The sequence below is a fragment of the Lissotriton vulgaris genome, chromosome 4_1 (assembly GCF_964263255.1).
Source record: "Lissotriton vulgaris chromosome 4_1, aLisVul1.2, whole genome shotgun sequence".
NCBI lineage: Eukaryota > Metazoa > Chordata > Amphibia > Caudata > Salamandridae > Lissotriton > Lissotriton vulgaris.
The window spans coordinates 1,295,725,857-1,295,747,408 of NC_141691.1; positions in this window are offsets into that span (position 1 = coordinate 1,295,725,857).

The window sequence follows — 21,552 nt, forward strand, 5'->3', positions numbered from 1 at the left end:
GCTGCTGAAGAGTACAAGACACTTGTCCATTGTCTGAAATTCTCGCCCAGTCCGAATTTTTCTAGACCCTATCCAGATATTCCCATTCAAGGCTATCAAACGCCTTTTCTATATCCACTGATAGTACCGCTGGCGTCACCTCCGCTCCAAGATCAGTACTTAACACTGTGGAGAAGTGTGGCTCACTGGTTAGAGCAGGCAGACCCTGAAGCAGAGGTCAGACCCGGGACCAGGGTTCAATTCCCGACGCGGCAGGGTCTTGAGCTCAAATGTCCATGGACTCGATAATTCTCGCTTCGGTGCCTGACCTAATCATGGGTTCACACTCTGCAACTCTGGGCATTAAGCTTGCTTAATCTCCACAACGGCCCTCCGCGGCGGGATGCCTGGCTTTCACCTTGGGGATGCCCTGTAGGGGCTATCTCACAGGGAAAAGCCAGGATGGGTTCCCAAGGCAAGCGCGGAGATACCCCTTTGGGGGTCGATTCAGGCGCTATATAAGAAACATAATAATAATAATACCAAGCGCCGGACATTATGGGAGGTATTCCTGGTTGGTATAAACCCCGCCTGATCAGCATGAACCAGGGCCGTCATGTGAGGTAGTAACCTCGAAGCCAGAATGCGACTCAGTATTTTGTAGTCCACTGTCAGCATGGACAACGGTCTATAGGAGGTCACGTCGTTACTCTCTCTTCCAGGTTTCAACAAGGGGACGACCAGCGCAACCCTCATGGATTCAGGTAGGTTACTCAATTCAAACGCTTCATTATAAACTTCCTGCAACTGGGGCGCTAGAGAGTCGATGTATGTTGCATAAAATTCTATTGGGAGACCATCTACCCCCGGGGTCTTGTTTCTAGCCATGTGTTTGATTGCCCCTCCAATCTCAGCTATCGTGACAGCCTGGCCAAGTTCCTTAACGTCCTCCTCTTCTAGCTGCGGAAGCGTGAACCCCGCTAGATAGTCTTCAATAGCAGACATTTCCGCCTCCAAGTGACTTTGGTATAGAGTGGTATAGTACCTGAAGAAGCGCGAAATAACTTCAGTCTGAGAATAGACCACCTCCCCGGACTCTGATCGACATTTAGGACCAGGGACCCCCCATCTCTTGGGTTCGCCAATCTCACCAGGAGCGTGCCCACTTTATCTCCCTCCGCATGTACCTTTGCTCTATACTGCTTATAGTCGTAACTACGTAACCTTTCTGTCTCAGTAGCCAAGCACTCCCTAGCCGTCAGAAGCTGATCCTGCAATTCTCTCTGTTCCGGTCTCAACTTCCCTTAATTCCTCCTCTGCCTTCTTGACGTCATTCAGTACCACGGTCCTTTCCCCCCTATATTTACCAATACAGAGCCCTCTCACTACCACTTTAAAAGCATTCCACTCCCGTTCCTCTAGCAGATGTTGAATTCTTATTTATAGTGAAATATTGTTCAATACCCCTCTGGATATCGTCCCTAAAGGCCTGATCTTCCAGTGTGTCTGGTTTAAGTCACCATGTGGGAACCTCCGCCCTCACCTGCTGCCATTTAAAGGACACCAACTGTGGATTGTGATCAGATATAGTCCTTGCTAGGTACTCTGAATGTGTTGCTAATGGTGCCAGTGATTGGGTGCACAGTACTGCGTCAATTCTAACATGTAGCTCATGAAGAGCAGAAAAGGAGTAGTCTCTATCCTCAGGGTGCTGCACTCGCAACACGCCAATTAACCCCCACCCACTCTGCCACTCCGCTCTCTTCTTTGCCATCTTTCGGACCTGGGATTCCCCTAACGGGGGATGTGACCTATCCATCTCCACATCCGTAATTGAGTTAAAATCTCCACCTAATATTACCTGACCCGTCAGGAAATACGCTAATTTTCCAGATATGGAGTAAAAGAATCGGGGCTGGTCCACATTCGGAGCGTATATGCTACATAGTGCCAACTCTCTACCACATAGCCTCCCCGCTACCGCCACATATCTGCTTTCAGGATCCACTACGGTTTGTGTTGCCTGGAACGGGATTCCCGCCCTCACCCACACTAATGCCCCCCTGGCAAACGCTGAGTAAGTTGTGCCAAACACCTGACCCCTCCATCTTTTCTGTAGTGCGACACATTCCTGTTTGGTAAGATGCGTCTATTGCAACAACGCTATTTGTACCCCCTTCTCATTAAATATGCATGTACCTTGTGACGCCTTGACATGGTATGTAATCCACGCACTTTCCATGTGATACACTTTATCTCAGGTAATGTTCCCATTGAAGCTCCTCCAGTCCTCCTCCCCCTCTAAGTTTTGTGTGCCCACACCAGCACTGCCAAACCCCAAACACAATGAACCCTTTAAAACTTTCCTGACCCTCCCCCCCAGAACAGGTCCCAATAACACATCATTAGTTCCCGTCCAAACTGCCATACCAAAGCACATACTACTATCCTGCAGTAGCCACTACAGGCTGCCTTAAGGGCAGTGGGATTGTGGTCCGATTCCGACAGGCGGTAGCTCCCGCGCCAGCCCCCCGCCCCCATCACCCCGCAATAATAAGGCACAATGATAAAGTTCACATTCGTTACCAGGCTTTCTAATGTCAGTATGGCAGTTTGTCTCCCGTGATCTCAATCAGCTATAAGCTACCTACAGATCATCAACCGAACTAGGCGTCACCTCCGGGCCCTTGGTACTTTCGTCGTCCGATGGTTCTGATGCAGATCGCCTCTTATCTCCTTCGGAGTCAGTCCCCTTGCTGGAGTCCTCCTGCTGTGAACCAGTGATCGTGGCTGTAGCATCCAGTGCTCCTTGCTTATCAGCTGCCATCTGCGCACGTTGCAGTTCTTTTTGTAGTTTATTTTTCTTGCGGAGACGCTGTGATTGGCACATCCGTTGTGGTTTGGGCATTCCACTATCCCCCATAGTCCTACTCCGTGCCTTCCCTGTACTTTTCAAGCCACGAACAAGCTTCCTCCAGTGTCTGGAAGAACTGCGTCGACCCATCCATTATTACCCTCAGTTTAGCAGGTAACAGCAAAGAGTCCTGTATGCCTTTTTCCCTAAACTCTTTCTTAACAGATAGGTATGATGCCCTACGCCTTTGTATCTCCTGGGTGTAATCCGGTAATATCGTTACAGCACTATTGTCCACTTGAAAAGGACCAGCCGAGCGTGCATTTTGGATAAGGAGATCTCTATCTTTGTAATGGAGGACTCTAGCCACCATCGGGCGAGGAGGGCGGCTGGGCGCAGGCGGCTTGGCCAGGACCCTATATGCTCTTTCGAGTGTAAAGAAGGGTGATAGACCCGTTGGGGCCACTGCAGTTTTAAACCAATTCTCCAGATATGCAATCATATCCGTCCCCTCAATCCGCTCCGGCAAACCCACCACTCGGACGTTGTTGCGCCGGTTGCGGCTTTCCGCGTCCTCGGCCCTCCTTTCCAGGGACTCCAGCCGCCTCAGTGCATCATACAGTTTATGTTCTACTGTGACGACCGCTGGTTTTAGGTCTTGAACAAGGAGTTCAGATTCTTTGACCGTATCCGCTAATTTCGAATGATGTGCTCTTAGTAGCCCCAGTCCCGTTGCCACCTGAGATATGTCCTTATGGAGGGACTCTTTTGTTGCTTTTATAGCCTCCAGGATCTGATCAAAGCGTTTGTTCAATCTCTGCTCCGATGTCGATGTTTCATCGACATCTCCGTCTCCGTGGGCCCACGCGGGGTCCGCGTCTTCCTCCTTCCTATTTTTGGGCTTCATGTCTCAGCAGTGAGTAGGCCCCGTCTTCGGCCCCCAAAGCTTGGTACGTGCGATCAGCTCTTGCCACTAGTCGTATCTAATGGGCGCATGTCGCTGGCTAGCCCTCCATAGCCCCCGGCTGCACAGCGCCGCGAGCCTGCTCCCGCTCCCACCTCCGCAGCGCTAAGAACAGGCCCGCAACACCGCACTCACCGACGACCCAGCAGGGGAGCCTCGAGCACCTCCGCTCCAGCCACACCGCTCCAGGGCACGCCTGCCTCTGCCTCACCGTCTCAGGCCTCTGTCGTCGTGCCCTCGGAGATACACTGCAGTTCCAATAACTTCAGAACCGGGGCACCGGATCCCCGTGTCGATTCCTGGTCCTCCGCTCTCACGTGCAGCGTATCGGACCTGCCCGCGCCCTATGGCCAGCCTGCTCCTGGTTGCGCTGTGCATTCAACGCTGGGCCTTGTTACTGATGCCGTCGTCACCACGGCCGCCATTTTAGTTTCTTCGTTCACTCCATAGCCCTTCCGCAGGCCGAGTCCCATTCCGCTTCTACCTGCATCCGCCTCAAAAGCACATACGAGGCCGTAGTAGGTCGACCGCACTTTCGCTGCTGTCCGTGCCCAGATTCGCGCAACTGCACCTTGTTTCGGCATGTCCTCGAACTAGCTCCCTCGATCGGGTCCAGCCGCCATCTTGCCTCCGCTCATATTGATGCGGCCACTGATCTTAACACGCATCTAGGGGCTCCCGGAGGTACCAATTCACCACCCGTTGGGCACAGATGCCTCTGACCACCTTTCTACGTCCTTTGCGGTCTCTATCGTGATCAGGGCAGTTTTTCAGGATAATCGGCAGGTTCAGGGACGGAGCTCGAATGCTCACGCCGCCTCCGCCATCGGCGTCCAGACCACGCCCCCTGATTTTACGTTATCATCCAAAGCAAAGAAATTGAATGTGTAAGGCTCGTTTTGAAGTGTCCACGATTATGAGGAGTCTTTTGTTTGCCCCCTTTGCTTAGGAGTGTCCTCGTTCCTGTTTCAATTAAACTATTGTCAGGCGCACCTCTTATCCACTTAACATGCTGATAAAAACAGATTAAAAAAATAAAACATGCTGACCTGGGAGAAGTATCGTCCTGTTCATAGGAGGAAGTGGATATCTGGAGGCTGTCTGATTGCGAACCAAAAGGCTTAGAATATAGATGTCAAGGCACGAATATTGAGTGTACAAAATTGTATGTTATTTGTTTATTCGGCCCTTAAGCACCCAATTGAAGAAAGTTACTATCACACATACCTTTTGTTTTTGCATACTATATTCCTCAGAGAAAGTTAGTGCTAATGTTTTTTTGCCGTGAGAAATTAAATAAACTCTCAAAAGATACCACAATTTGTTACGCCATTTGTCTCACACCAGCAAGGATCATGCCCCCCTCCTCCCTCCCAATATATTGCAGAATGGACTGAAGGCTGATGTCAGTGTTATGTTTAATTGTTGGTGTGTTCACCCAGCCTGTTAATTATGGGAGGGGTGTTCGTGGAATGGTCCCTTCCCGCCCGGTTGAAATGGTCGCAACCATGGTGTAGGGACTGGGGTGAATAAATTGCCTCGGGTAATGACCCTGAGGTAGTGCAACACCAGTATTGTATTGTATTGTATTGTATTGCAATTGCATTTATGTAGCGCTTATTACCCCTGGCGAGGCATCAAAGAGCTTTTTCGGCGAGTAGCACGCTACTCTAGGACCCATAGAGGATTAGTGTTGAATTAGTATAGTGAAACATGCAAGTACATTTTAAGTGGTGGATAGGTTAGTCAGTTAATTGGATTTGGAATGATAGCAGAAGGATAGACGAGGACAAAGGTTTGTATTTATATCGCGCTTGTTGACTTACTCTATTCAGGAAGCCTACAAAGGATTAGTGGTGAATTATTATGGTGAAATATGAAGTAAGTTCAGCAGTGGATATTAGTCAGTTACTTGGAGTGAGAAGGATAGCGGAGGGATAAAAGGGGAAGAAAGATTTGCATTCATATAGCACTTGTTACCCATGATGGGTGTTGAAGCGCTTTTCTGGCGAGTAGCAAGCCACTCCAGAACCCATAAAGGATTACTGTTGAAAATTAGTATAGTAAAAAAATATGAAGTAATTTGAGTAGTGGATATGTTATTCAGTTATTTGGGTATTATATTAGTATAGTTTAATATGGAATTTGAGATGTGAACAACGTAGTCTGTTAATTTCGATTGAAAAGGATAGTGGAGAGATAAAAGAGTGAAGGATTTTTTTTTTCGGTCTTAGCAGTGGGAGGAGGCTTTTGAATGAATAACAATGAGTTTTGGAGGGGGGGACTCGGAGGGAAGAGTTTAGAAAGGTTTGTTTTAGGGGATTGGTATAGTAAAAGAGGTGTCAGATGATGCAAGGAGGAGTAGAGTAGGAGAGTCTAGAAAGGGTTATTTTGGCAACCATAGTAGTTGTATGGGGTTTGGGATAAATGAGAGTGAATGTAGAGGATATATTGATAGGATAGATGTATAGGATGAGAGATAGGGTAGGGCATTGGAAGGAGTAGAAGTAGAAGTTTGAGATGAGTCAGAAGGTTGGGCTAGAAGATATATTGAGCGAAGTATAGGCTGAGAAATAGGGTAGTGCATTGGAAATGCTAAATTAGAAGAAAGTGATAAATATATAGATCCATACCTACATTGAAAGTACATAGATACATAAAGGAGGTAAGTATGTGTAGATTAAAGATATTGATAGAGGCACAGGATGAGAAATAGAGTAGTGCATTGGATATGCTTTTTCAGGAGAAAAGTAACAGACACACAGATCCAAGTACATGGAAGGTACATAGATGCACAAGGGAAGTATGTACATGTAGACCAAAGATGATATTTATTTATTAATATAATTGTTTTCTCTCAACAACATAATTATTTTACATGTTTATACAAAGTAATACACAAAGATAGGTACATATCTATAGTGAAAAAAATGCTTGTATACAGAGGGATATGCTGTAAATTTCTGTTTGCGTATGGTGCTTATGTGGGAAAGAGCCAAATCTTGAGTAGTTTTCTGAAGATAAGGTGGTTGTCGGTGGACCTTATGTTGGGGGGTAAAGAGTTTCATAGTTTGGCTGCTTGAACAGAGAAGGGTATCCCACCCATGGTTTTTTTCTTGTATGGTGGGATTTTGAGGTGAGATGCTCCTTTAGAGCTGAGGTTCCTTTGTTGAATGTGTTTGGTGATTTTATTCCTGATGGGTGATACAAAGCAGCTTGAATGTGGATCTTCTGGCAACCGCTAACCAATGCAGGGCTATCAAGGCAGGGGAGATGTGGTCTCGTGGTTTTATATGCAAGAGTAGTCTGGCAGCCGAGTTCTGAATCCGTTGTAGTCTTTTCATGGTCGTTAAAGGGTGACCCGTGGTAGAGGCTATTGGCGTAATCGAGTTTGGACAGAACAAGGGAGATGGTAGCTTGGACCTTGTGTGGAAATCCTAAATGAGGGAAAATTTGTCACAGCGTTTTTATAGTAGCAAAGCTTTATCTTGCTAGTTTATCCACTTGGGCATTCATCGACAGCTTGGAGTCCATGGTCATTCCGAGGTTTCTTACTTCCTTCGATACTTTAGGCAGCGATCCCGGTTCATCAGGCCATGCGGCAAGCGGGTTGTAATGTTTCCAATCGCCACACGTGAGTATTTAAGTTTTTGAAGCATTCAATTTGAGATGGCTCCAGGTCATCCACTGATCCACGGCTCTGAGACAGCTGAAAATTGGTGATTTTCCAATGTCTTTGGGGCATTCCAGTTGAAGGAGTATTTGCGTTTCATCTACATAGTTATAGCACGTAAGGTGAAATGTATTGATCAGTACTGGTAATGACTTCATGGGAGCTGCTTCGCGCTGGTGTGTTTGTGCTGCAGGGGACTGGCACTGACAGAAACCACATGCCCCAGGAGCCAGCGGGGCCGACAGCGGACTAGCAGCCCCTCCCCCTTGTCACCAGGGGTTCAAGTACCTCTTGCGCCTCCCGCTTCGCGGGAGATGCTTCGCGGGAGATGCTTCGCGCTGGTGTGTTTGTGCTGCAGGGGACCGGCGCTGATAGAACCCACATGCCCCAGGAGCCAGCGGGGCCGACAGCGGACAAGCAGCCCCTCCCCCTTGTCACCAGGGGTTCAAGTACCTCTTGCGCCTCCCGCTTCGCGGGAGATGCTTCGCGCTGGTGTGTTTGTGCTGCAGGGGACTGGCACTGACAGAAACCACATGCCCCAGGAGCCAGCGGGCCGACAGCGGACTAGCAGCCCCTCCCCCTTGTCACCAGGGGTTCAAGTACCTGTTGCGCCTCCCGCTTCGCGGGAGACGCTTCGCGGGAGACGCTTCGCTCTGGTGTGTTTGTGCTGCAGGGGAATGGCGCTGATAGAAACCACATGCCTCAGGAGCCAGTGGGGCCAACAGCGGACTAGCAGCCCCCCCCCCTTGTCACTGGGGGTTCAAGTACCTCTTGCGCCTCCCGCTTCGCGCTGGTATGTTTGTGCTGCAGGGGACCGGCGCTGATAGAAACCACATGCCCCAGGAGCCAGCGGGGCCGACAGCGGACTAGTAGCCCCTCCCCCCTTGTCACCGGGAGTTCAAGCACCTCTTGCGCCTCCCGCATCGCGGGTGTCAGACCTACCAGAGTCTTAACGAAGCCAAGACTTTATGCTTGCACGTTAGAAACAAAGAATCGCTGCCCAAGGAAAAGAAATACATCTTGGAACCACCGCTGGACACTGCTGACTCGCGAGCGGAATTCCAAGATGGCCGCCAACTAGGAAGACGAGTCGGCGGTCTAGTTGTTGCCATCTCCGTGTTCACGAACAGCTGGTGAGGCGCGAGCGCTAACTGAAGTGTGCACTTCACTAGATTTCTTTCGAGAGTCAGTCGTGTTTTGCTCTGTTCCCACTTTTTGATATAGCGTCGCGTTTTTCCCCCTAATTAAGTCCGCTTTTAGGTTGGACCATTTTTTCCCTTCCAAGCCCCCGTTTCCCCTATCTTCCGTTTTCAAGCACCAGAGCGAATGGAAAAATGTCTGTGGATATCGAGTGCAAGTCTTCGTCAGTCAGGACTTCGGCATCCTTCGAATCCGACGTTTTCAGCTTCCTGAAGAAGAAAAGACAGTTCAAGCTAAGTGATAAAGACTGTGGAAATTGTTGTAAAAGTGAGAGCATAGCAAACCAAGAGACTTTATTGAGACTTAAGATAAGAGTAACACTTACCCAAGTAGCAGGATACTTCTGACACATACCTGCAAAATTAAAGGAGATACACATGAGACAAGTTAAGACAATAAAGACTAGATAAAATACAACTAACTAGCATTCTTCAGAGAAGGTAAGAGTAAAAGTAGTTGATAAAATAAATCGATAGAAAGAACACAAAGCAGAGAAGGGATACCTACTTTTATGCATATATATTTTGATTCCCAAAGTGCCCAAAGCAACGGGAGAGCACTCGACTGTGACCTGCCATCCAGCATTCTAATGCATCCTTCCTGTTTGCTCCAACTTCATTATTGTGCCGACGCGTTTCGAGGCCATTAGCCTCTTCTTCCTGGGCTGCTGGGGAAATCAAACAAAAGGCTCGCATTAACCATTTACGTCATGTTTATTGCATGCTCGCCTCCAATGGGCGTATGTTCACAAGGATCTTTCTCACTGCATGCTGGATGTTGTTGTTCCCATAATGCGAGCGCTATTGTTCAATGTGCATTTCCTTATTAAATAGCAAAGTTTTTGTCCTTAAGTAGGTGTCAGAGCAACACCGAAGGCTTGGTTCCGCTTTGGGCACTTTGGGAATCAAAATTTACACGGCCGTCCTGCCGTGGGGAGAGAACCATCGTCAGTGGGGGAACAAGCCAATCCCTGCTGTCAGAGGCTGTGGTTTCGAACTGTTCGAGACATTTTAAGCACTGTGACCCAAATGCGGAACCAAGCCTTGGGTGTTGCTCTGACACCTACTTAAGGACAAAAACATTGCTATTTAATAAGGAAATGCACATTGAACAGTAGCGCTCGCATTATGGGAACAACAACATCCAGCATGCAGTGAGAAAGATCCTTGTGAACATACACCCATTGGAGGCGAGCATGCAATAAATATGACGTAAAAGGTAAATGCGAGCCTTTTGTTTGATTTCCCCAGCAGCCCAGGAAGAAGAGGCTAATGGCCTCGAAACGCGTCGGCACAATAATGAAGTTGGAGCAAACCGGAAGGATGCATTAGAATGCTGGATGGCAGGTCACAGTCGAGTGCTCTCCCGTTGCTTTGGGCACTTTGGGAATCAAAATTTACACGGCCGTCCTGCCGTGGGGAGAGAACCATCGTCAGTGGGGGAACAAGCCAAACTCTGCTGTCAGAGGCTGTGGTTTCGAACTGTTCGAGACATTTTAAGCACTGTGACCCAAATGCGGAACCAAGCCTTTGGTGTTGCTCTGACACCTACTTAAGGACAAAAACTTTGCTATTTAATAAGGAAATGCACATTGAACAATAGCGCTCGCATTATGGGAACAACAACATCCAGCATGCAGTGAGAAAGATCCTTGTGAACATACGCCCATTGGAGGCGAGCATGCAATAAATATGACGTAAATGGTTAATGCGAGCCTTTTGTTTGATTTCCCCAGAAGCCCAGGAAGAAGAGGCTAATGGCCTCGAAACGCGTCGGCACAATAATGAAGTTGGAGCAAACAGGAAGGATGCATTAGAATGCTGGATGGCAGGTCACAGTCGAGTGCTCTCCCGTTGCTTTGGGCACTTTGGGAATCAATATGCATATATATATATATATATATATTTTGCAGCTAACGTTTCTAGAGATAAGCATAAGAAGAAAGAGATAGAAGAGTAGCACAATCTTTGGAATGTTAGGTAAGAACAAGTCAGTATAGTTTAAAGGAAGAAAAGGATAGCGATAGAAGGGTGTTGATAACTCTTTTCTGTCAATGCATTAGGGTTCCTTAAGATCCGTCAAGAAGCAGACGAGACCTAGGAAGCCGAGAAAGAACATTCCGGAGCAGTCTATTCTTTGTTTATTATTTTATCCATTCCCCCTTCCCCCTCAGAGGTCCTTGAGGGTCAAGTTTAAAATAATGGACTCTTGGTATCTTGGAGGTGGAGTTGGGAAAAAGGCAACAACCTGTTCCTGTGCAAGCCGTGGTAAGAGTTCACTCATAGTTCCTTTTGACAGAGTGAAGTGCCCACATTATTTAATTGCACCCGAACAGGATGGCAGAGGGAATACATTTACAAACCTTAGGTCCGGTTCTGGAGGCCATTCAAAAGGAATTGATAGCCGTCAGGGAGGAAAACCAAAATCTTCAAGATGAAGTGATAAAATCAAGAAAAAAAAACGCAGAATTAGCGCAAAGGATGGGGCAGCATTTCAGTGCATGAAGGGAAGCTTTAGGAACTTCAGCTGAGGGCTCAAACAGACTAACCACACAAGTTATCTATTCCTTGTCCCCAGTAATTCCATTGGCCCCTTCCGAGCGTTTTATTGGAGACCGTCAGAAAGCACAGATTTTCCTTAACATCATCGCTGCTGATGGTATTCTTCCTCTATGCTGACAATCATTGATTCCCATTGTTCATGACGAGCTCAGCTCGTCATGAGCACACGAGAGGTGTACCTCATGACGAGCTGAGCTTGTTATGAGCATCGAAGGTGTTAAACAATGTTCCCTCCATTTTATGTGTCGCCCTTCTATTTTCCCAGATGCCCAGTTGCGGGTTGCTTTAGCTGTTTCCTACTTGAGTGGTGACGCAGCTACATGGTCAATGACTTTAGTCACTCGGGACAATCATATCCTACAGAATTACGATGAGTTTAAGAAGGAATTTCTCAGAATTTTCGACAGAAGGAGAATTTCGCAAGCAGTACACTATGAACTACTTGAATTGCGACAAGGCAATCGGGACTTGGTAGCGTATCTAGCCCAATTAAATAAACTGGTTGTGGAGACAAATCTTCTATCGTGGATTACGAGACAAATTAAAGGATGTACTAGCACAGATACCTAATTGACCTACTGAGATATCAGAATTGGTAGATCTGGTTTTAGAGATAGATTTTCGTCAGGGGGAAAGAAAGCGTGAATGAAGAAAGGACCAAAGACCCATTGTGCCCAGATTTGATACAGCCTGGTCAGATTATAATCGAACAGAGGAAGGTCCAGCGAACCCAGACCGATGCAAATTGGGGCCATAAGAGCCACTAGACAAAACTCTCATCTCTCTCCAGCAGGTACATTAATCACTGATGTTATCTAGACACTTTTATTAATGCTCTAAAACTTTAATTCTACAAGGAAGTTTGTAGTGCTTTTAAAACTGCTGCCTGTGGAACCCCGGGAATGTGTCACGGACCCCAGTTTGGGAAACACTGGTGTAGACTGAGTCCAGACTCCCTCTGTGGTGCAGGAATAAGAGTGAGTGGAGTGTGCCACATTTCCAGCACCCTCGTTACTGTCCAGAACAGCCACCACGACAACTATATCGCTTTGGAGACTTTTTTGACTGATGGCCCCCCTTGCGCACATGGTGCAAGCTGGAAAGACTAGGTAGAATGTCTGGAGACCTATTTTTATTGACCTGGATAAGAACAGGTGACTCTCCATGCTTCTCCATCTGGGTGGACCTGCTATACATAAACTGGGAAAGTCGGTCGCCAAAGCGGGACCACCTTACACGTAACTCATGCCCAAGCGAGCATTGACTCCCTACTTCGAAACCCTGACTAATTCCGAATATGAACGCTTCCTACTACATCAAGCCAGGCAACTACCCCATGAATCTGTTGATAGCTTCTTTGCTCGCCAATGGAGCTTGCTAGCACCAGCACACTACCAGACATTCAGGGATGTTCCTCAACGAAACTTCGAGAAAATATCCTCCAAGTCCCAGGAATGCCCATGGCGGACATGTTAACCCTCTGAAGGTCTAAAGAATTGTGCAAGGTGCGAGTAGCTCAGTTGGAGGCGGCACTACGCACCAGGTCAAAACAGAACCTTAAATGCAATAGCTGTCAAAAATGCTGACAGGAGGATGGCCCGTACCAAGATGAATATGGCATCTAAGACATGCTATGGATGTGGAGGTCTGAGGTAATTGAAATTTTTATGGTCAATTGTGTCCCCTAACGTGTACCCCAACGGCTCCATGTACGAGTTTCAAGTACATGTAATTTCCCTCCACAATTGAATCTGAAGACGCAAATACATTTGCGTCCAACGTTAACATGTCCTCTATCAGATCCACCATGAATGGATTGATAATTCAGTTCCTAAGTATGCCGTGCCACCGTCTTTACATGGTGCACTTTCACGTTTTTCCTGGCTCTGCCGAGCTAGGCCCTGATTTCTGTCTTCAAGCCACGTCTGTCTCTGCCTCTGAAAGCTGCAGCATGGAGATGCATCCCTGACCTCTGCCTTACTTCCTGCCAAGCGAGCGGTGCCCGGCTCGGCCTGGTCTGCCTGCCAAAAACAGTATTTTACCTTCAAGTTATCAGCGTAGCCAGCTCAGCTCCTCGAAAACACATTCCTGTCTAGTGATTTAGGTAAACATATCCCCGGCTGCAGAGCAAAGAGCAAGTCTTCCTGTCTCCGTGCAAGTAATTTACAGTTCCCGTTGCCAGAGTAGGCCCATGGCCCGCACGTAGACACGCAGACACCTATGCACGCACTAACATTCAGTAAAGAGTAGCCTCTGCCCAAGAGACCTTTTACTCTAGATTAAACATCCTCCAAATACTAGATATCAGATATGTTATAGGGACAGGTCGATCTGACATGCCAGACTTCTGTCTCTTCTACTAGTGCTAAAAGTCAGACCCTTAACTTCCTCTAGATCAGGGTTCTTCAATCTGTGGGGCCATCCCAGGGGGGGCGCGGGCTCCACTTCCATCTTCACTTTGTGCCCTGTTCTTTGTCTGGGTGATTCTCCCAGGAGGGGGCCAATTCACAGTCGACAGCTTCGGCTGCGGTGCGAGGCAGGGGTCTCCTCTGCTGAAAACGAAAGCAAACAAACAGACACGCTTTCAGTTTTAGCAGAGGAGACCCCTTGCCTCCCACTGTAGCTGAAACTGTCAGCTCTGTGAATTAACCCCCTCCTGGGAGAGTTAGCTCTTCCCAGAAGGGAGAGAAGGTTTCACAGAGGTTTTGAGGCACGGGCAGGGTGGGCTCTGGTCCAGGGCCCCAGCCTTTCAAGGGGGGTGGGAGTGAGGGGGAGTTGGGGGGGACGTGAGTCCTTTAGTTATTTTGGGAAGGGAGGGAGAGGTTGCAATCCGGGCCATGAATCGGGACAGTGGGCTCTGGTCTGCGGTCCTCAACTCATGAGGATCTTTGTGTGGGCACCCGGTGTTCAGGGATGTTGGTCTGCAGATTTGAATTTGAATCATAAAAGGTGTGAGGGTGGAGTGGTGGATGTATGGGTGGGGGGTGGATGGATGAGTGAGGGGATGGATGGTGAGTGAAGGGGTGAATGGATGGTGGGAGAGAGGATGGATGCATGAGTGGAGGGATGGATGGGAGTGGATGATGTGTGTATGGTTGGAAGGGTAGATGGATGGGTGGAGGGGTGGATGGATCAGTGAAATGGTGGACGGATCGATGGGGGGGTGGATGGTGGACGAGTCGGTGGGTGGATGGATGAGAGAGGTGATGGATTGATGTATTGATGGGTGAAGGGATGAATGAATGGATGGATGGATGAGTGAAGGGGTGGATGTGGGGGATGGATGGGTGATTGAGGAGGGTGGATGGACGGGGGGATGGATGGAGGAGTGAAGGGTGGATGAGTGGTCAATGGATGGATTCATGAGTGGATGAGTGGATGGATGAGTGGGTGGATGGGTGAAGGGTGGATGGAGGGATGGGTGGCTGGGTGAGGGGGGAATGGAGAGAGAGGGGGAGGATGGATGGATGGATGAGTGATGACATGGATGAATGATTGGCAGAGTGGATGGGCAGGTGTGTGCATGGATGGGTGAGGAGAGGAGCATGGAGATGGATGGGTCAGAGAGTGCATGCATGAGTGGGGGGGGGGGTGGAGAGCGGGATGGATGAGTGGGGGGTTGAGTGGGTGGACGGATGAGTGACTGGGTGGATGAATGAGTGGGTGGGGGGATGGGTGAGCGGGTGGGTGGGTGGTTGGATGGATGAGTGGATGGATGGATGGGTGGAGGAGTGGATGGATGGGTGGAAGAGTGGATGGATGAGTGGAGGAGTGGATGGATGAGTGGAGGAGTGGATGGATGAGTGGGAGGATAGCTTGGGTGAATGGTTGGATGGATGAGTGGGTGGATGGATGGGTGGAAGAGTGGATGGATTGGTGAGGGGATAAATTGGGTGAAGGGATGGATGGATGATGGATGGATGGGTGAGGGGGTGGATGGAGGGATGAAGAGGTGAGATGATGGATGGAGGGATGGAAGGTGGATGGGTTTGCAAGTGGTTGAAGGGGTTTGGATGTGGATGGGGCTCAGATGGAGGGACGGAATAAATGGTGGGGGAGTTGGTGGATGACAATGTGTACATGATGGATGGGGAGGGTTGTGATGACTTCCTTTGCTTTCTTGGTGCCATGAGAGAGGTGGTTCAGGGGGGGGGCGTGGCTTGGACGCCGATGGCGATGGTCGCCTGAGAGCTCGGCTCCGGGACTGAGCCCGTGATTATCCTGCAGATCGGAGGCCGTGGGGTACCCTAGTCCCCGCAAACCGTCGATCAGACTGATTGGGACCTGCAGAGGCACCTGGTGCAACTCGAACATGAGTTGATCCGACGGAAAATCGAAGTTTGTGGTCCCGCGGAGTGCGGCCCAACATGGCGACAGGACCTCTTTGTCCCCTTGGTCGGGACCTTTAGTCTGGAGGAGCGTCGTTATCTACAGCGCACCCTCCACCTTTTCATCTCCCTGTGATGTGATGGTCTGGGTGTCGTTCTGATCGGACTTTGAATACGGTGATCGCTCCTGGATGATCGGATGCCCACATTATAGTGGACCTCGACTCACGGACGCCTGGCGGCCCTGGCTGCGGTGCCGATCCCCTGAGCCGCGCCTGGCTGCATCCCCCCGAGTGACTGACTTCCATGGGCAGCACGGCGCCTTGGCGCCACAAAGTCTCCGGTGGTGTTGGAGACCCTCGTTCCAGATCCTCATCGGCCAAACGGGCCTGCCCGACCTGGCGCCAATTGTCCCCGCCTCCTCCTCAGTGCCCTCCGACGACGCGGTGGTGGCGCGGCCCGAAGCTGTGGAGGTCCAACAGGCCCTGGAGACGGAGATCGCCCGCCCTCGGCCCGAAGGCCACTAGCCGAGAGAGACATAGCCGACACCCGCACTTGGTGGCGCCTCTGACTGGCTCTCCACCGTGTGACTCCTGCGCCATGGGAAAACCGAGGGGAGCCAAGGAGACCACCCCAGCCGCCTCAGACTCGGAGGCCCCGGACAAAGAAGAACGTGGGGACCCGGAGAGTTCTGGTGGAGCGCCATTGCAGCAACAATTTGACCGGGTCCTGGAGGCGATCGCGACCACGCGCTCGGCCCTCCAGCAGGACATTGCCCAGGTGGCGACGAGTCTGGGCCTCCTTAGAGCGGACCACGGCAAGCTCTCGGATAGGGTCAAGGAAGTGGAGGGCTCGATAAAAACCTTGGAGCCAGCACAGAGAACCCTAGCCGCGACGATGAAGGATGCCCTATCACGGATTGATGCCCTGGAGCGGCGAGCGGAAGACGCGGAAGGTCGCAACAGGCGAAATAACATTCGAGTGGTGGGCCTGCCGGAGAAGATCGAAGATGGCGACATGGTGGCCTACTTGGAAGCCTGGCTACGGGACACGGTGGCTCCGGAGGGTCTATCCTCCTTCTACACCCTGGAGCGAGCACACAGAGTCCCAGCGAGGCCGCCGCAACAGGGCCGTGCCCCGCGACCGGTGGTGGCACGGTTATTGCACTTTCGGGACAGAGATCTCATCCTTAATGCCGCCAGACATAATGGCCCCTTCAAGGTGGCGAACAGCCAGGTGAATATCTTCCCGGACTACACCTATGAGACCCAGCGCAGGCGGTTCTCATTCCTGGCGGTCAATCGCGAGCTCCGGAGCGAGGGCATCCAATACTCGCTCCTGTTTCCTGCAAGGCTCCACATAATTGTCGATGACAAGACTCAGTTCTTTGATTCCCCGGAGGATGTCTGTAACTGGCTAGAACTCTATAGAGCCGGAAAGGATGGCTTTGGCTCCTCATCTCAACTAGCAGTGGAGCCTGGACAGCGACGGCGGTCCAAAAGGATTCGGAGTCGCCGTGGCCGGTCAGGCGGACCCTCGACTGCGGAGACGTCGACGAAGCGGAAGGGAGTGTTGGAGGTGTTGTCTGCGCTGTCTGGCTCACGAGATGGTACCATAGAAGAGGAAGCGGACCTTGGTGACGAGGGGGTACCAACGGACTCGGAGGAATCGGTGACCGACAGTGTCCACACCCCGGTGATCACTCCGAACTCGGTTGAGGACCTTCTGGATGGACAGGGTTGACGGGGTGAGCTGCGTCCATTTGGGTAGGGCCTGCAGCGGGGGTGGCGGGGTAGGCGATTGCTCATAATCCCCAGGGAAGTGGAGGTGGGGTGCCCTGCCCGTGCCTTGAGGGTTTCCTCTTATTGTTTTGGGCTCACTTTAGTCTCGGTAGCCCGAGCATCGAGGGCCCATTGCCAACGCCCAGCCCGCACCTGGCCCTTAAGGCCTTCCTGCGGTGGCGACTGCAGGATTAGTCGGGGACAGAGGGTTTGCTGGGGGTATGGTTTGGATGGGGTCTAGATGGTACTATTTGGGTCCTGTTCTGGGGAGGGTGGGCAAGGGTTTGGGTCGAACCGGGGTTGTTGTGTTTTGGTTGGGGAAAATGGCCGCCATCAGTGCTGGGTTGATTGTTGCTCTTTCTTTGTTGGGGCGCGGATGGAGAGACTTTGCACGAACAATATGGGACAATGGCTGATGTTGCTAATGTGAAATGCATTACTTGGAATGTACGGGGGCTTCACACTATGTCTAGACGTCACAAAGTCCACGCTTATTTAGTGCGTAGAGGGGTGCAAATGGCGCTGCTGCAGGAAACCCATCTTAACACGGCGGAAGGGGCGGCGCTACAGCGTAGGTGGAGGGGGCAGGTCTTTTACACTTCGTACTCCGCGTATGCCAGGGGGGCGCTAATTTGGATCAGAGCTGGGGTTCCTTTTCAGGTTACGAAATCAGTGGTGGATCCGGAGGGTCGATATGTGGCCATTTCGGGCACTCTGGGGGGGGAGGGACCTAAACGTTTGCTGTGTTTATGCACCCAATGTGGACCAACTTGCCTTCCTTTCCAGGTTATCGGGCTCGTTGGCCCACTTCTTTTCCGGGCCCCTCCTGCTCGGCGGGGATTTCAATTCAGTAGTAGATGTGGAGAATGACCGCTCACATCCCCCCCTCCCTGACTCTCCGGTTCGCCGTGTGGCTAAAGGTAGGAGGGACTGGCAGACGCACTGGGGTCTGACGGATATCTGGAGGGCGCAGCACCCCGACACTAGGGACTATTCCTACTTCTCAGGCTTGCACGAGTTACACGTCCGTCTGGACGGGTTTCTGGGCTCGACAGACTTGGTTTCAGCGGCGGTCCGGTCTGAATATTTGACCAGGACCATCTCAGATCATAATCCTCTCCTGCTGGACCTTCGCTGGTTTCCGGGGGTGCCTGCGGTGCCCACCTGGAAGTTGCGTCCCGAACTCTTAGAGGACATTGTATTCAAAGCGGACCTAGAAGACAAGATCTCGGAATACTTCTCGTCCAACGGGGGCACTGCGGGTTCGAGGGTGCTAGAATGGGACGCTTTTAAGGTGGTGGTCAGGGGCTTCTGCATTTCCAAGAAGGTGGGCATGAGGCGAATCATCCTTGATGATTTAGAAATGGCAGATCGGAAACTCCGTGAGTTGGAACTCCGCCGCCCCGGGCGCCCGGAACTCCAGGAACGCACGGCAGCGGCGAAGGAGGCGGTAGCGGCGGAGGTCGAACGGCTGCGCTGTTTCGACTATAAGGCCTATACTGTTAGATCCCTCGCAGAGGGGGATAGATCGAGCGCATTGCTGGCGTGGCTAGCTAATCCTACGCGCCAGACCTCTCTGACGACGTCCATGCGTACGGCGGATGGGACCGAAGTGCACACTCAGCCTGAGATTCTGAGCTGTTACCTGCACTATTATGAACGTTTGTACCGCAGTCGCTCTGCCAGAGACCCCGACCGGCTTGATGACTACCTGCCACCCCTAGAGCTCCCAATGGTGGAACCTGACGTAGCGAAAGCCCTGGGTTCCGACATTGAACTGGGGGAGATTCGCAGCGCCATTAAAAAGATGGCAAGGAATAAGACCCCGGGTCTGGACGGCCTTCCGGTTGAATTTTATGCCGCTTATGCTGATCTCTTGGCACCGAGGTTGCTGATCGTTTACAGAGAGGCGAAGCGGCTTGGTCGGCTCCATGGCTCAATGTGCGAGGCCTTAGTGGTTCCCCTCCTCAAGCCGGGAAGGGACTCGTCCGATCCGGCGTCCTACCGTCCTTTATCAATGTTGACGGTCGATTATAAAATACTGAGCAGCATCTTGGCATCGAGATTGCTGGGTCACATGAGCTCTCTGGTGCATGAGGACCAGGCTGGATTCATCCCCAAGCGAAACACGACCATGAACATCCGTAGGCTGTTCCGCTTGCTGGGAGAACCGCTCGTGGACGCCCCGTGCCCGGTAGTCCTCTCGGTAGATTTGGAGAAGGCTTTTGACAGCCTGGAATGGGACTACCTGCGCACAGTATTACTACGATTCGGCCTCGGTGAGGGTTTCGTCAGATGGACCACGGTACTATATACCTCGGCGTCGGCCAGGGTACGGGCAGGCCCGCTGATCTCCTCTCAATATCCGGTGGAGAGAGGCACGAGACAGGGTTGTTCATTATCCCCACTTCTCTTCGCGTTAGTGGTGGAACCTCTGGCGCTGCTACTCCGGTCGGGAGCCCACTATAATGGCTTATGGACGCCTTCGGGCCCACATTATGTCTCGCTGTACGCTGATGACCTGTTGCTCTTCCTTGAGGACCCGGTTGCTGCCCTGAATGGAGCTGTGAGGAGGTCTCGGGCCTTCGGGTGAATTGGGCTAGGACCTGTCTTTTCCCGGTTCGTAAGGGTACACCTAGCCCTGATATCAGTAGAGAGATTAGGTGGGAACCTGACTGCTTTAAGTACCTGGGGGTATACGTCTACCATGAACCGTCAGACCTCCTGGATGGAAACATAGCTCGCAGCACTCGCGCGCTGCGTGGTAGCATGGACTTCTGGGCTACTCTACCGCTCTCGGTACCTGGACGGATCGCTTTGCTTAAAATGGTGGCGCTTCCCAGGTTGCTATATTATTTCGGGGCGCTGCCGATTTGGATCCCACCAGCCACATTTCGACTGTTACGGTCAATGGTGGTCGGATTTCTCTGGGGTTCGGGCCGCCGAAGAGTGGCCCTCAAGACCCTGACGAGGCCGAAAGCTGAAGGTGGGCTGGCGGTGCCGGACTTTGAAAAGTATTACTTGGCAGCGCAGCTGCAGACTTTCACCCAGGAGGTCGCCAGGGAATTCCGAGGCCCAGAGGACAGGAGGGGCACAGGGATAGCTAGGCATGTTCTCTCCTTCATAGCGCTGCGACAGCGTTTGGCCTTGCAGGACTTGACACTTGAAGAGAAGACCATTCGCTTGTGTTGGAACCGAGCCCACGCCCGGGGCCAGTTGCGGATACCGTATGCACCCGAAATACCTCTGGGCATGCTGACGGCCCTGCCTCATGGCGGTGATTGGTCACGATTAGCGGATTGGGAGGACGCGGGCCTACAGTTGGTGGGTGACCTTTACGAGGACGGGACGCTTTTGCCCTTTCAGGAGCTCATTGATCGCTTCGAGGTTCCTCGCGGTGATTTTCTTCTGCACTCGGCCCTGGTCCGAGCAATTCAGGTGCACTGGAAGCACCGGCAGGAGGAACCTCCTACTTCTCCGGTGTGCCAGTACGTTATGATGTCCGCGGGAACTGTTAAGGCGGTCACTTGCCTGTACGGCAGACTGCTCAATGAGGGGTTGGCCCCCCCTTACTACTTTAAGAACCCGTTGGGAGGAAGACATAGGGAGGGAGATCCCGGAGACGACCTGGTCCCAACTCATGAGGCGGGCCTGGAAGGGCACGCGCCACGCCCGCTTTCAATTGGTCCACTACTACGTACTCCATAGGGCATATTTGACCCCGGCGAAGATCCAACAATATTTTGCCACGGACTCCGCGGACTGCCCCAGGTGCCAGGCGCCTGATGCAGACCTTCTTCATATGTTGTGGTCCTGCCCGGGGCTGTCCTCCTACTGGCTGGAAGTGGGGGATACCCTGGAGGAGGTAACGGGGAGATCCTTATCGGTTGATGCGGCAGTGGGGCTCCTACACTGGTTCCCACATACCCCCAAAAATAAAATCACTAGTAAATTCATTGATCTGGGGCTTCTCATTGCTAAACGGGAGGTGACCAGGAATTGGAAGGCACGGGTTGGTCCAACGGGGGCCCGATGGCACAGCGAACTCTTGAAATGGGCGGCGGGGGAAAGCACGCTGCGGTACCAGTTAGCTAGGAGACAACACAACGAGAAGGCGCAGGAGGCGGCGCTAGAATGGGAGACATTAGTGCAGGCCCTCAGGGATTATTGCGCTCCCAGCGATTCCGAAAGCGAAGATGCAGCTCGCCCCGA